This window comes from Saccostrea cucullata, unplaced genomic scaffold (genome assembly GCF_032062105.1).
Source record: "Saccostrea cucullata isolate Sc308-1 unplaced genomic scaffold, CSIRO_AGI_Scuc_v1 ctg9157, whole genome shotgun sequence".
NCBI lineage: Eukaryota > Metazoa > Mollusca > Bivalvia > Ostreida > Ostreidae > Saccostrea > Saccostrea cuccullata.
The window spans coordinates 74,486-87,121 of record NW_026938872.1 but is presented as its reverse complement, the minus strand read 5'-3'; the positions used below and the strand labels follow the sequence as shown (position 1 = coordinate 87,121).

Sequence of the window (12,636 nt, the reverse complement as noted above, 5' to 3'; positions counted from 1 at the left end):
GTATTAAACGCTTGCTTGGTCTTTTGCATGTACTTAATATATTAATATCCTTGACGCCACAACAAGATACAAAACGTGAATAAATGAATCTCTTAAGCAAAAAATAAATATCTTTAGCAAGAAGTATGTTAGTTCTTCCTAGTATCTGAGATATTCGGACATACTTACAGTGTATTAAAACAAGTACACAAAAAATATCATACTAATTATTGATTAAAGACAACATGTACACTTAAATTTTACATCAAATAAGTATACGTACACAGCAACATACTGAGTAAGCATATTAATTCTTACAACTTGCTTAAATTGTATAAGGCCATTAAAAGAATCGTTCTGTATTAATGTGATTTTGTTTTCGAAAAGAGATCTACCAAAAGAATATTGTTGGCTTAATAAAGATACCTGAAGGTAGACATTAATAGTAACATTACAACAAAAGTAAATGATTATCATGATGTTTGGTATAAAAAGTAGCACAGAGCGATTTTGACCTGGCTGCAGGGGATGGCCATTCCCCCATGGCACTTGATACCACCTCCTATGTTTAAGAATTCCGCGTGTTCTTTGTTCCTGGTCTGATTTTTTAAATGGTCTTTTGAGCTTGAATACTCTTTGTTAAGATGACGTTTACTCACGTTTCAGAAAACAGAAAGGAAATTTTATAAAGTATAATATGTTTAATCAAAAAATGTTCTAAATGGATAAAATTACACAGTTTTGACCCAATATCAATTAAAAAATTAAATATTTTATTATTTGAAGAAAATATACCGGAATAAAAATCAATGTATGGCAATGCAGAGGAAATTCCGACTATTTTTTTAAATTTTTCCTTTTTGTCAAAATCAATTATTTCTTGCAATATTAATCACAATGTTATGGTTACATGTGTTTTTGAACATCATTTTACAAATATTATATCGTTAAAGCTAATAATTATTGCAAATAATTGAATGCTATGAAATAAAGAAATTCAAAAATATGAACAAAAACCATTCCAGACAGCATATCTCAATTATTTGATCATTGACCCCATATGATGTTAATACCATGAGAATTAGGGCAACAAAAGTATCCTGATGCTATAAATGATTTTGAGTTTTTATCAGTCAGATTTTTTAAATATTCGATTATAAATGGGGAAAAATATAAATATGACAGAGGAAATTCGGACTGTAATAATTATCAAATTTATGGTCAAAACTCTAATTGTTTCTTTAAATGAAGCAACGTCGTTCAATTACTTTAATATTTCATTATCTAAAAAGCTTTGTTACTTGTTAAATTTGTGTGAGTGAAGAAAATATTGGTCATAATGTGAAAAATTGAGATATATCCCGCGAAATTCTCATGGGCCCCTAGCATGAAAAGTATGTCATTGACCTAGTTATTTGAAATTGAAATTTAACACGAGAATTATAGGTGTACAATGTACAATATGTGGTTTTTCGTTCTTATCAGTGGAATTTTTAATCCGCTGAGTAAAGGTATACCTTAACTCTATGTATTTCATGGTGCATCTTTTTTAACATTAATTGACAAAATAGAATTATCAGGTTAATTAAAATGCTTGAATTGAATCTGCTGTTCCATGTTGTTAATTTGAAATTTATGTATCGATATTTTTTTTCCTAAAAGTGAACACCTGGTTTCCCCAACACAAATGGACCCACAAAGGGTTCATTCTATTTCGTAGACGACATTAGATTTCCAGTTCAGTTTTGGTATAGAAGTTGTAAGATTACTAGTAATCGAAAAATTGTTATCAAAACCTTACAGGTTTTACAGTTTTTGACAGAACATTTTGAAATCAAACAGATGGGATCGGAAAATGAATCTTCAAATATTAGGCACATGGTGTTTACCTCTCTTAACTTATTTGATATTCAAGAGCATGCTCTGAGTATGATCAATTTTTAAATCGAGATATTGTAGTGAACAAGTAAGTTGATGTTACAGCGATTTCATCAAGCTTGTTTGAAGTCGGCATTTTGTAGATTTTAGGGTTGTTATTAAGACCCTTTTAGCTAACGATGATTGTGACCGGTCTACAGGTGATGCCTGATCAATGATAAATCTAACGATGGGTGGAACCGGTCTACAGGTGATACCTGATCAATGATAAATCTAACGATGGGTGTGATCGGTCTACAGGTGATACCTGATCAAAGATAAATCTAACGATGGGTGTGACCTGTCTACAGGTGATACCTGATCAATGATAAATCTAACGATGGGTATGACCGGTCTACAGGTGATACCTGATCAAAGATAAATCTAACGATGGGTGTGACCGGTCTACAGGTGATACTTGATCAATGATAAATCTAACGATGGGTGTGACCGGTCTACAGGTGATACCTGATCAATAATAAATCTAAAGATGGGTGAGACCGGTCTACAGGTGCTTACTACTCCTCCAAAAAATTTCATTGTTTTTATTTTGAGCTCAATCACTATACTTACAGTGTCTCTAAATTTGGCAATTCTTTAAAGACATTGTTTGGTATTGCGGATATCTGGTTTCGGTGCAGAAATCTAAAATCAAGTTTGAAAATTGAAAATAATATACATCAAGATTCAATTGGATATCATAGGTATACGCATTCCTCACTTTACACACGGAATGTTAATAGAATACACATTATCATTTTGATAAATAATTGATGAGATTACGCAAAGAATAAATATAGGATCTCCCATGGTTTGTGGTTTGATATGATTTTTATCCAACGAGTTGTATGTTTTCTATCCTAGAGCCTTGGCGAGGGGATAGAAAACACAGCGAGTTGGATAAAAATCATATCAAATCACAAACCATGTTAGATTCTTTTTATCACATATTTTTGTTCACTATAAATGTGTATTTTGTCGTTATTTCTAATTCAAAGTTCCTTTTCGGTTACCTCGGACCAAATAACGTAATAAATAAAATTACGCTGTATGAAATAGTTCGTACAAATATAAAAGAAAGAAAATATTTCAGCGCTTATCTTTTTTAATTCATGAATGAAATCTTGTTAGAATACATCAAGTGAAATTTGACAAATTAAGTCATTCTCTCCATCATACACATGCATTTGTTTAATTACATTACGTCACGCGGCGTAGGAATACATAGTATTGATACGAAAACGAAATCACATGAGCTATATCAACGGGATAAAGGGGAAAATATGTGATAAATGTATTAAGTACATGTTTCACACCTCGAACAAAGGATTTTTGCGTTTACCAAATCACTTGGTACACCCCTAGCCAAAGCTTCATGGTTGGATGACTCTGCCATTGTGTGCAAAATTACTGAGCAAATCATTACCAATGATAGGTCACAATTATGGACACAGAACAAGGTCGTCAGACAATGAATAATAGACCTTGATGTGCTACATAGTCAAAAAAAAATCTACATAGTTACATAAATTTGTATACGATGAAAAATCCCTTTCTCTTCCCCTTTTCTTCCTGAATTATTCAACATTAGCCAAAATTAAAACATGAAAAAAAAAATGATTTTAAAAAATCAAAATTAAAAGAGGAAATTAAGAAATGTCTAGTAATTAATTGAATATTTAGCATATACCATTGACATTGGTACTTTAATCAGAATTATCGCTTTGAGAAGAGAGAGCAGTAAAATTTTACTTACTATTTGATTATTCTTTTATTACAATTAAACAGATATGGACTGATTGGGAAACAGCAAAAAGTCTAAATATGATTGTTTTAAGAAGTTCAAATTCATTAAAACCGTCCTGTATTGCTCAAGTAGTGCACATATCCAACTGTAAACCTCTCTTTTTTTCTGCTTTTCAATTTCTGTGGAATTCTTTGCTTTCCGGAGAAAATTATCAATTTTACCACCAAACACAAATATTTAATAATCTCCAAAAAATAAAATGCTCCTGACTTAAATCCTGACATAAATCCATCAAAATGACATGACTATCTTCAAACAGAGATTTTTGAATCTATAGAAATTAACCTGTATTGTGTTTGAAAACTACTCACTGTGGACGTCACCTGACAGGTAGATATTACCCCGAGGGGATAATTATCACATCTGGGCCTGTACAAAATGGCAAATATCAGGGTTAAACTATCCTTATCTTAATTTGATAATAAGAAACACACAAAGATGTTTAATTAAATAGACCGAAACACAAGGGGTTTAATTTCTCGTGTGAAGCATGTACTTAGTATGCTGTTAAACTTTTCCCTCGCCATTCGATTTGGCCCTTCGCTTCGCTCGACACCAGATCTCATGGTACTCGGGAAATGTTTACAAACATATACTTGTAATAAAGCTGATAAATAGTCTATTATAAAAAAACTACTAAAAGTCTAGAGAATTTTAGCGTTCAATATCTTGGTGTGTTTTATTGAATGCTGATGTGAGTTGCCCGAAACATTCCGAATACGAGCGTTCAATATCGAACACTCCTTTGTAAGCAAAAATGTCGTTTGTTCAAGATGTGCTTATTTTCACAAAAAATAAAACCTTTTAATTAATAAGTTAGTAAGTATTAGCCTCAATAATACCGATACTGAAAATTCTTATTATTTTTTTAGTTTTCATATGTTTTCTATTTCTTATGAAATCATATATCTTTCAACCATACCTTTTTAAAAATATTGTTGGACTTAAATCGACAGCTGATATTCTTGTTTCATTAACTTGTTTGTCCATAATTTTCCACTTGTTTTAGAAATTCTCCTTACGTAGACCATGCTCTTGCGTATCAAATCGACTGAAATATATAAACCCCGTATGCAGGTGATGAAGGTATATTGCTGCATTAGTAAGGGATATTGGAAAGTTAAATTCATCAGGTTTATCATTAAGCTTGGTTGTTAGATTACCCTAGTGAGCTTGAATTTAACATACAACAGAGTCTAACACATCTGTTTCATATTTGAATATTTTACTAGAGAAGAAAGTTAATTGTAATTTAAAACCCAAGCTTTCTGATAAATATAATGACTTTTACTTTTCAATCGTCAACTTCCTTACATATGCACTTATATACATTGTACCTTCATCACCTGAATAAAGGGATTATATCGTTCAGTTTATTCGATACACTAGAGCAAGATCTATTAATGAACAATTCCTACAACGAGGTAACTTATTGACAAACAAGTTGGTGAACAAGAATATTAGAGGTCTCGTTTAAAGTCTTCATTTCGTTAGTTTTATTGTCGATACAATGACCTTCTCAGCAAATATCTTTATTCAAATCCTTACTGGAATTTTTCAAACTAATTGTTAGACCACTATTTACACACTGAATCATCGCGACGTATGTTTCCGTTATATCCCGATCATGACAGGGAGCACACGGCGGATGTGACCAGTCGGCGGAGGATGCTCACTCCTCCATGGCATCTTATCCCACATCTGATGTTTTAGAGGTCCATGTTTACTCTGCCACAAATTTGCATTGTTTAATGGAGATTTGTGCTTAAATACTGTTTGATAGACATATAAAAAAATATATCAAATAATGAAATTCTTTTATCGACACTAAGTTGTCTTGTATAATTTCATTTGAAAAATAATACAATGTTGTCATAACTAAGTTAAGAAATATAATTATATTTATTTCATATTGCTTCAAACGCAGATAGGTGTATTTGGTAGCATCAATTTACGAAAAAATGTTTTGAAAAACAATAATTATCGATTGAACTGTAAAAAGAAATCCGCCGTTTTGAACTACAGTTGAAATATATTAGCATGATTTTTCTAATCATTTATTAAATTATTTGTAGGAATGATTATATACATAGCATATTCTTATGAAGAAGAAATGAAAGATACTGGTTGCTTCTTTATCACGTTGGCATATATACGATTAGAATCACAAACTTGAATAAATTCATTGGTCAGTAATTTTGTTTAAAGTCAACATGAGATAAATTATATAGTCGCTCTATTCACCTTCTCCACAATATATTCTATCATTTGGTCAATTTGTTTCATACCAATTGCTAGGCTTCTGTTTAAATACTGAATAACCACTTGATCAATGATTAAAGCTCATGGTGGCTGTGGACGGTCAAAATAGCATGCTTACACTTTCAAGGCACCTGATCCCACCATTTAAATTTTCAGGGACCCTTGCTTTACGCCCTGTTCTCAAAATTATATTATACTGACAAGCAAAAGAAACGCAACTTTCTACTTTAGGAAGAAATAATTATGTAAAGTAAAAATGTTGTACTTAAAATTCTGGATATCTTCAATTTAGTAAACATGGGTTATTAAACGGTTGAACGATTTTCATACCATATCCGGAAGTCAAGTTTGAGTCTGCTTAACAGAAATCAAAAATTGCATGTTTAACAAAACATTTGGTAATATGATGGAGTTTTAAGGGTTTTAACTGTTCATCATAAGTAATACAGCAATAATTCAAAAAATAAACTCTCCTTGTTTCCCGTAACGATGCTAAGGCTTCATGAAAGTGGTTTAAATACGCATTTTCATTGCTCTAGCTGGACAATTTCAATATAATGTAATGGAGAGTTGATGATGCAAAAATTCACAACATTACGCCTCAACAGGGTCTTACGGATCATATTCATTATGGACAGTCCTTGTACCGGAAGTCCAAGGGTGGCTTAACTGCTCTAAGTTAGAGAAAATTCGACCTAATCATCTGAAAAACGGGAATTGAAAAATGGCAAAGAATATTCCTTCGCTCAGATCTCGATTCATTTTTGAAAATCATAAGATAAAAAAATCAAACATTTGTAGATTTCTGCTTGTTGCATTTCTTTTGCGTGTCAGTATATTATTTATAGAAATATTAAATGAGAAAGTGATGTCAAAAGTATGGATGCAAGAAAATAAATGAACTTAAAAGGTTCCGCAGAAAAAAAAACATCAGAATTCAGCAAATATACAAACATACATTCTTGTTTTCAATTAGTAATTGGGAAAAAGTTTGGAGAACATCTGTAACAGTTCCTGTTATAATAAGTACTAGTTATACTTACAGTTCACTTAAATTGTGTAAGCCAGCAAAAGCATTGTCCTGAACTGTGGTGATTCTGTTGTAAGAAAGACCTCTACAAAAAGAAAAACAGAAATTCCAGGGTATTCAGTCGTTTTACAATCAATTTTACCGTTTAGAAATCTTTTTATCTCATCTTAATCTTTAAAAAAGATTACGATGAATGAAACCATTAGGTGTGGAGATCGGTCATAGTCTCAAACCACGCCCAAAATGTACGATCCTCTCCCACTCTAGTCTACTCCTACTCTGGCCGGGGTTGAATGAGAAGAGAATATTTCGTATCTCATTAAAATATTGACTAATGGGAGAAAAACATAGTCGGATGGTGAACTTTGTCGCGACCTTTCAATATCCAATCGCAGTATACGAAATATTTCTTGTTGATGTCAATTGCTATGGAAACAAATATTGTCATTGACTGAATATGATGTCACAATAGAGAGGCGTAAATAATCAAGATTACGAAACTGTTTGTGATCAAGCAGCATCGAGTAGGAGAGAGTTATATGCGGATTCCGGACCGAGACTTTAGGCGATGGCGATCGGTCAAAGCATGAAAAAGTCATTGCCATGAAAATTTAACCATATACATGTATACTGAAACAAAATTGCTTATCTGCATTTTTTCTTGATTATCAATGGACAACTAATTATAGAGGGGCATAAACTTATTCCTATTATCTTTTTTTGGCTTGCAATTTTGATTTTTCCTAAAAAATGTTAATGATTTGAATGAACAAGGTAATCATGTGTTAGTTAATATGGCTTTGAACCTTTTTATTGTTTATCTTTGACCGGTGTAAATGATTTGCTAAAACTACACACATTACCAAATACAACAAACAACAATGATGACAATCAAACGCATTCGTAGGATGAGAATTTTAGAAAAAAAAAAGTTTTTGAACACAAACCATATATCATATATATAATGTATTTGTCTGATACAATCTGGAAACATATACTGTAGACGTACATGACTTTTTTCCACTTGGTCATAAGGCGCGATCGTAATATCAGTTTAATCCGCGGGTGAAAAATAACGCAGATTCTTGACATGTCAAAAAAAAATAGTCCCCTATATTGAAAAATATGAGAGAAAAATTATTTTTGTTTTGCTCAATGCACCTATAACCTGTGCATATTTGTGTTTTCAAAGATGAACTTCCTGAGTACCATGATCAAATGACTCAGAACAGCATACATGTACGTATGCAGAAGGTTCCCACCAGCTCGGATCTCGCTAGAAACGACGATTTAATCAAATACCGTATAAGTGGAAATTTTAGCGAGACGCAAATTTAGAGATTTCTACCTAAGAACTGATATTTTATTTTTGGCGAGAAGTAATTTTAGGGATTGTAAACTGCTTACTACAGTATCTATTACATATAATACGCAATTGATTTTTAGCGATATTCAATTTTATCGATGTCAGCTTCCTCACTAAAAATGCCAAAATTAAATCCTCCCTAAAATTCTACTTATACGGTATATGAAGAACATTTTTTTTCTGAGTGTTACACTCACTGGAAAAATGCAGGCCGTAGACATTATCAACACTGAAGCCTATTTGTGTTGTTGTGGGGTGGCGGGTCAGTGTGCTCCAGTCCGATTTAAGCAAAAACCTTTCTTCAATGATTGGGGAAATCGGGAGTCTTTCATAAGAAAAAAGCGACATCTTTTAAAATAGACCGACTGGTCTTGTGCTCTGAAGCGTGACTGATTTTTCGGAAATACAGTAACTGATTTTAGTGTACTGATTTATTTAAATACGCTTGGGCGTGTCGTAATTTTTAAACCAAATATTAAATATTTCAAAATTTATTTAGTAGCCAAGTTTTTGGTCCACATCCATTTAAACAGCTGTTAAATCAGTTAAGAAGTAAGAACACAATGGAATTTGAAAACTGCTGTAAAACACGCGTTTTAGCGTCTATGTAATTGGATCCGCTTGAAATCAATAGTCGTGTGACATGTGATGTTAACTGAAATCGATGTTGGGGGGGGGGGGGGTCAAATTTAATGCAAGCATTTTTATAGGCAACAAAAAGTAATCATTTTAGAGAAAGAAGTGTCTATTCTGTGAATTCTTAAAACACTTTTGCATTTTTGACGTAGTTTGCATCTACAGTGTATTTAGGATAGATAAACATGGAAAATATACATGTACTCGTAGAATACATACGCGTTAATTATGTAGTACCTTTAAACCCTCATCAATTTAATGCATTTTCATTCTTAGATGCACTTTATAAACGCTGTGACAATTTTTGGCGGAAATTTTGTGACCTCATTCATAGTGTCAATTTATCCCACGCGGAAAATGTACGTCTACAGTAAATATTTGAATTCTAACGACGATTTTAAAGGATAAGTCTGTAATCTTTAAAACTCTGGCCAGGCTTTTTATTTTTATACATAAATGGTATGCTATTAACAGGAAAGCCCATCTTTATAATTTCTTCAAAGTTTCTTAGACAAATTATCCCACCTCTGATGTTTTAGAGGTCAGTGTTTGATCTGCCACAAAATTGCATTGTTTAATGGACTTTTGAGATTGAATACTGTTTGAAAGACATATCAAAATATATGAAATAATGAAATCATTTTATCGACACTAAGCTGTCTTGTATAATTTCATTTGAAAAATAATACAATGTTGTCATAAATAAGTAAAAAAATATCATTATATTTAATTACATAATGCTTCAAACGCAGATCGGTATATTTGGTAGCATAAATTTACGTAAAAATTATGTTTTGACAAACAAAAGTTATCGATTGAATCGTAAAAAGAAATCCGCCGTTTTGAACTACAATTGAAATATTTTAACATGATATTTCTTATCATTTATTAAATTATTTGTAAGAATGATTATACATGCATATACATAGCATATTCTTATGAAGAAGAAATGAAAGATTCTAGTTGCTTCTTTATCACGTCGGCATATATACCATAAGAATCACAAACTTGAATGTAAATTCGTTGGTCAGTACGATCTCCAGAAAAGGTACACAAAATTTACACAACCACAGAAAACTAAATATGAAATCAGAGAATCAAATCCCAGCCTTAACTTCGGCTTATTGACAGAGGTTTACAGATCAGGTAAATTTGAAAGCGGTGCTTATCTCCCCTTGAAGCCAAGACAGCTTAATAGCAGATAAGTTAATGTTACAGAGATTTCAGCAATCTTGTTTAAAGTCAACATGAGATAAATTATATGGTCGCTCTATTCACTTCTCCACAATATATTCTATCATTTGGTCAATTTGTTTCATACCAATAGGCGTCTGTTTAATACTGAATGCCCACTTGATCAATGATTAGAGCTCATGGTGGCTGTGAACGGGCAAGATAAATGTAGGATGCTTACATTTCCTATGTACCTGATCCCATCCTTTAAATTTTCAGGGACCAATGTTTTATGCCCTGTTCAGAATTTTATGATATTATTTATAGAAATTTGAAATGAGAAAGTGATATTAAAAGTATGGTTGTTATGCATTATACGAAATAATAATATATCCGTGAAGAGGCACAGAAAGGAAAATAGAACCATAACAAATTCCGTTTTCAATGTAATTTGCAACACTCCATCTCTTAGAAGTAATAGAGCGCTCAAACAAAAGAATGACGTCACATGTGGATTTTACTTACAGATAACTTAAATTGTGTAAGCCGGCAAAAACATTGTCCTGAACTGTGGTGATTCTGTTGTAAGAAAGACCTCTACAAAAAAAGAACACAAATTCCAGGGCAATCAGTCGTTTTACAATCAATTTTACCCTTTAGAGGTCTTTATTTTCATTTCAATCTTTAAAAAAGATTACGATGAATGAACCATTAAGTGTGGAGATCGGTCATAGTCTCAAACCACGGCCAAAGTGTCCTCTCCACTCTAGTCTACTCCTACTCTGGCCGGGGTTTAATGAGAAGAGAATATTTCGTAGCTCATTAAAATAAAAAACCAATGGGAGGAAAACATAGTCGGATGATAAACTTTGTCGCGGATTTCAATATCCAATCGCAGTATACGAAATATTTCTTAATACTGTTGATGGAAACAAATATTGTCATTGACTGAATATGATGTCACAATGGAGAGGCGTAAATAATCAAGATTACGACACTATTTGTGATCAAGCAGCCACGAGTAGGAGAGACTTATTTGCAGACTCCAGACCGTGGCGTGAGACGATGGCGATCGGTCCAAGCATAAAAAAGTCATTGCCATGAAAATTTAACCATATATAATGAAACATGTATTGCTAATCTGCATTGTCTTTTGTTTTAAATGGCAATGGACAGCTAATTATAGAGGGGCATAAACTTATACCCATTACCTTTTTTTTGCTTGCAATTTTGATTTTCCTTACAAATGTCAATTATTTGAACAAACAGGGTAATCCTGTGTTTGTTAACATGGCTTTGTTTTTGTTTATGTGTGACCGGGTGTAATCGATTTGCTAAAACTACACACATTTCCAAATACAACAGACAACAATGATGACAATCAAACACATTCGAATTCGTAGGATGAAATTTAAAAAAAAAAGTTTCTGAACAAAAATCATATATCATATATATAATGTCTGAAACGATCTGGAAACATATACTGTAGACGTTCATGACTTTTTTCCACGGGGTCATAAGGCGCGATCGCAATTATATCAGTTTAATCCGCGGGTAAAAATTACGCGGATTCTTGACATGTCAAAAAAATGTAGTCCCCTATATATTGAAAAATATGAGAGAAAAATTACTATTGTTTTGCTCAATGCACCTATAACCTGTGCATATTTGTGTTTTCAAAGATGATCTTCCTTAGTACCATGATCAAATGACTCAGAACAACATACATATGCAGAGCGGACCTCGCTATAAACGACAATTTAATCAAATATATGAAGAACATTTTTTCCGAGTGTTACACTCCCTTGAAAAATGCAGGTCATAAACATTATCACACTGAAACCTATTTGTGTTGTTGTGGGGTGGCAGATCAGTGTGCTCCAGTCCGGTTCAAACAGAAACCCTTGTTCAAGGATAGGGGAAATCGGAGGTTCTCTCATAAAAAAAAATGAAAGCAACACTATTTTACGAGGCCGAGTCTAATTCGAGTGCGCATCACTTTGTGCAGCTTTTTAATTTCATGCAGTCATTAATTTAATTTTAATACAAAATTAACATTATTTATAACTCCTACTGATCTGAAAATGTAATTTTACGATAATTATTGGAAAAATAACGTTGATATGGCTCTAACAACGTCACCATTTTCGGATTCTGTAAGCAATGCATGAGGCTGAAGAATGATGCATGACTCGCTCGTATGTTCAAGACGTCAATGGATATTATACTAAAAACTGATAACAAAACTTCCCACGAAACATACTAGCAATCTAAAAATTGCTATTTATACCGAAAAAAATGTATGCACCGATAATTCATCAGCAAAGATATGTATTTATATCGTAATATGGCAATTTTAGAGGTATTTGGCTCCGAAAAATTAAACTTAGTAATTACTACCAAGACCAATGGAGATGGTGAACTTTTTTGAAATTTCACAGTTTGGTGGCTTTTTACATTTACTTT

The 12,636-nt window shown here is 32.5% G+C and overlaps 1 long non-coding RNA gene across 1 annotated transcript in view; it reads right to left on the bottom strand.

Moving 5' to 3' along the window:
• Window positions 1-322: 322 nt before the first annotated feature.
• LOC134251632 (uncharacterized) overlaps window positions 323-12,636 on the bottom strand; it is a 51,940-nt gene continuing 39,626 nt past the window's right edge. The window contains exons 4-6 of the long non-coding RNA XR_009988786.1: window positions 10,696-10,767; window positions 2,470-2,541; window positions 323-370 (exon numbers count right to left, since the gene is read on the bottom strand). This is a non-coding gene — a long non-coding RNA (uncharacterized LOC134251632). The remainder of the gene's footprint in view (window positions 371-2,469; window positions 2,542-10,695; window positions 10,768-12,636) is intronic.